This window comes from Loxodonta africana, chromosome 24 (assembly GCF_030014295.1).
Source record: "Loxodonta africana isolate mLoxAfr1 chromosome 24, mLoxAfr1.hap2, whole genome shotgun sequence".
NCBI lineage: Eukaryota > Metazoa > Chordata > Mammalia > Proboscidea > Elephantidae > Loxodonta > Loxodonta africana.
The window spans coordinates 10,185,245-10,189,591 of record NC_087365.1 but is presented as its reverse complement, the minus strand read 5'-3'; positions in this window follow the sequence as shown (position 1 = coordinate 10,189,591).

Here is a 4,347-nt window from a genome sequence, read left to right as displayed (position 1 = left end):
TGATGAGGCTTTGGTTCTGTTTCTTTTCATTTAAATTATGTGTTTATAGGACAGTTTCATAAAGTTAGGAATTGTATTTTGTTTTCACATTTAAAATTTGACCACCGGTCCAGTAGCCTTGGTCTGTTGTATGTGAATGCGTGAAAGAGGACGTGTCCTCACTAAGCTGTCAACCATGGTCACCTGGCAAGGAAAGTAAGATTCGGGTAGGAGAGGAGGATTGAGGGAGAACTTCGGGTTGACTCTACGCTTCTGTACTCCTGTTTTTTTCAAGCAGCATAAGCTCCTGTAGCCTAAAATTCCCAAAATCAAAAATCAAGTGAGACACTCAACAGTTGTACCAGCAGTTTTGCCACACTGCTGTAATGAGCCTCCTCCTAGGACATGAGAGACTGCTGTTAGCTGCTGTGGGGTCCACCCGTGACTCCTGACGACCCCACGCACACTGGGATCAGATGGTTGTGATCCGCAGAGTTTTCTTTGGCTGATTTTCAGAAGTCAATTACCAGTCCCTTCTTTCTATTCTGTCTTAGCCTGGAAACTTCACTGAAACCTCTTCACCATCACAGCAACACACCACTGACGGGTGGTGGCTGCACGAGAGGTGTATTGGTCGGGACTCAAACCCAGCTCTCCCACACACAAGTCGAGAATTCCTCCACTGAACTACTGTTGCCTTCCCTGGGGAGACTAAGCCCGTTGCTATCAAGTCAGTTCAGACTCTTAGTGACCCCATGTGTTCAGAGGAGAACTGCACTCCATAGGATTTTCAGAGGCAGACCATCAGGCCTTAATAGTTGAGCGCTTAACCGTTAGTGCCATTGAGGGACTCCACCATGGCGGACTAGACCCAGCAAAATTTCATTTTAATACATTGTTCTGTTGGGTGAATATCAATTCATCTTGGCCCCGTCTTCTTCCTGTAATAGGAGTCTTCTAAGTTATTGGTGGCATGAGGAGTCGCATGAGATAGAGACCCTCAGAGTCTGACCAGGAAGACTGGTTGGTATGAGAACACCTAGATGAATCCCTGGTGAGTTTCTCTTCACCGCACAGGGGTACACCGACTTCTCACTGCAATCCTGGGGCTCCTCAGACCTTGCCGGTTAAAGAAGCTTCAACCTTCTGGGAGGAAAATGTCAGTGAAAAAAGTTATTGCTGCTAAGGCATGGAGAAGAAAGCCAAATTTTAGATTCTAAATGAGTCAGTTTTTTAAAAATTGGTGTGTATGTTATTAATATTTGGGTACCACTTCTTCCTCTAAGTGAGATACGGCGTATTAAACTCCCAGGAAATGAAACGGAAGATTTGCAATAAGGACAGAGTCTACTTGAGCATAAAAAAAAAAGGTATAAACTGGTCTTTGAAAAAAACCTCACAGAAGTATAGAATATAGCCTTACAGTCCTTAGTATTGAGACAATCCATTACATTCAAACTCTGCACTTCTGTCCTCTGCAGTTCTGCCCATTCTTATTAATGCATTTAGCCACTGACAAAGGCTCTGTGCTGGTACTGAACAGCAATTTTCAATTTTTTTCCAAAACTTGTGGCTTACCCCCCGCCCCAGACCTGGCCTCTTCCTCAGAGCCATTGTGTGCCATCGAATCAATTGCAAATCATAGCTACCCTACAGGACAAAGTAGAATTGCCTCAGAGGGCAATTTTCCTGGGCCGAAATGCGGGAGCAGATCGCCAGGTCTTTTCTCCCGCTGAACTACTGGTGGGTTTGAACTGCCGACCTTCTTGTTAGCAGCTGAGCGTTTAACCATCGCACCAGCAGGGCCACTTTCAGAGCCGTTAGCCCCTGATAACGTGAGAACATTAACTTCAATAAACCTATTGTAGTTCTAGGAAAAATTGTCAACATATGACTCATGGTTTCATATGTGTTAACCCTGATAAATAGAGAAAGAGGGTTAGTCATAAATCAGTGTATTTCTAGGAAACCAATTTGCCTACCGGCTTTAAAAGGAGTCGTTAGATGTCATCCAGGTGTTTCCGACTCACAGAGACCGTGTGTACAACCAAACGAGACGTCGCTCAGTCCTGCGCCATCTCACAATAGCAGGTATGTTTAAGCCCATCATTGCAGCCACCGTATCAGTCCATCTCGTTGAGGGTCTTCCTTTTTCATACTGACCCTCTACTTTACCAAGCATGATGTCCTTCTCCAGGGACTAGTCCCACCTGATAACATGTCCAAAGTAAGTGAGACAAAGTGTCACCATCCTCACTTCTAAAGGAGCATTCTGACTGTACTTCTTCCGAGACAGATTTATTTGTTCTTCTGGCAGTCCATGGTATACTCAATATTCTTCACCAGCATTATAATTCAAATGTGTCAATTCTTCAGTCATCCTTTTTCACTGTCCAGCTTTTGCATGAGTATGAGGCATCCTAAAAGACCATGGCTTGGGTCAAGTGCGCCTTAGTCATTAAAGTGACATCTTTGCTTTTTAAGATTTTAAGAAGGCCTTTTGCAACAGATTTGCCCAGCGCAATATGTTATTTGATTTGTTGACTGCTGCTTCCATGGGCGCTGATCGTGGATCCAAGTAAAATGAAATCCTTGACAACTTCAATCTTTTCTCTGTTTATCATGAAAGGAGTTGGAGAGGGGTAATTTGTTTAATCACTGTGGCTTTCTACCTGAGCAATTAAACATTTCATTATAACCTACCCTGCCATATCCCTCCCCACTGCACCCCCGCACCCCCGCAGAAAAAAAAATTAAGCAAGGGAATAGTTTGAACTTTTATTTTTAAGGAAATACTTAAGCTATTTGGAGCCAGGCGCTCAAAGAGAAACACAGTGTCTGTTAAAACGGATTAATTACAAAGTAAAAGGCAGTACTGACTTCCCTTCCTCCCTCCCTCCCTCCCTCCACTTCTTTCTTTTTATTTTACCAGAACCTAGTTTTTCCAGCTAGGAGGCCTGGTGGCGCAACGGTTAAGTGCTCTGCTGTTAACAGAAAGGTCGGTGGTTTGAACCCACCATCTGCGGGAGAAGGATGTGGTAGTTTGCTTCTGTAGAGATTTATAGCTTTGGAAACTCTGGGACAGTTCCACCTTGTCCTGTCGGGTCGCTATGAGTCAGAATCGCTGGAAGGCATCGGAGTTCTAGAACAGCAGAGGCCTAGATGTTGAGCAGAGATGTGCTGCTGCCAGAAGCCCACTGGTCCTCCTAAGTTATTTATACTGTAGAAGACAACTTAGAGAATCCCTTACGATCTGCCGGGTTAGGGTTTGAGGTTTTCCCCCTCTGCTTATAAGATTTATACAGAGAGCAAAATAAAATAAGAGCATTACAGATAAAAGCCCACTCTTTGTTTCCCTAATTCCATTCCCCTCCCCTTGAGACAAACGCCATCAGAAATCGGCAGTATGTCTTTCCAGTATATCCTTTCGTAGTTTTACTGTCTGTATTGCTCTCTATGAATGATACACAGCTTGGCTTTCTATGTTTTTAGTTATTACTTGCTTTTTTTAACATTTGTTTTTGAGATCTATCCGTGTTGACCACTTCAGGTCTACTGCATTGCTTTTTTTTTTTTTTTTTGCTTTAAGGAACAGAAATTAATTTTCTTAAGTTCTGGAGGTTGGAAGCCCAAAGAGGGTCTCAGCCATGTTGATTCCTTCCTTATCAGTAGCTCCGGGAGTTCCTTGTTTCCTTGGCTTCGTCATATGGCATCTGTCTTCCCTGTGTGTGTGCACCTCTGTGTCTAACCTGCATGATTTTATAACTCAGAAGTGGTTAGATTTAGAACCCACCCTATTTGGGTATGAGCTAATGAGCATAGCAAAGAAAACTTTATTTCCCAATAGGATTACACCCACAAGTATAGGGTTTAGGAATTGGACTAGGCGGGGAGGGACATAATTCATAACACCTGGTCAATTTAGGGCAAGGCAGAACTGTGGTTGACAGTGACCTAGTTTCTTTTATCAGTCAGTCCCCATGTTGTGTGATGTGTCTGTCTGCAGCTACTTGGTGAGCACCTTCTGCCTACCAGGTCCCATGTGAGGTGCTTTACTGTCAGGACAAAATTCTCAAGTAAATATTATTAGTCCGTTTCACACTCGAAGAAACTGAGACTAAGAAATTCCCACAGCCCGGGAGTGGCAGAGCTGAGATGAAGGCCTCTGTGGTCCAAGTTGGGTTCTTTCCATCATGCCACACCACCTTTGGGAGGCAGCAGGTCCACTTTCACAACTCCTTTTCATGCCCTATCCTGGTAATTCCTGGATGTTGTACATTCAGAATTTTTTCTGAGCTTTGGGCTCTGGGTCTCAGCGCCACTGCACCAGGAGGAACATGATTCAAAACCTTCTTACCAGGGAGGTTC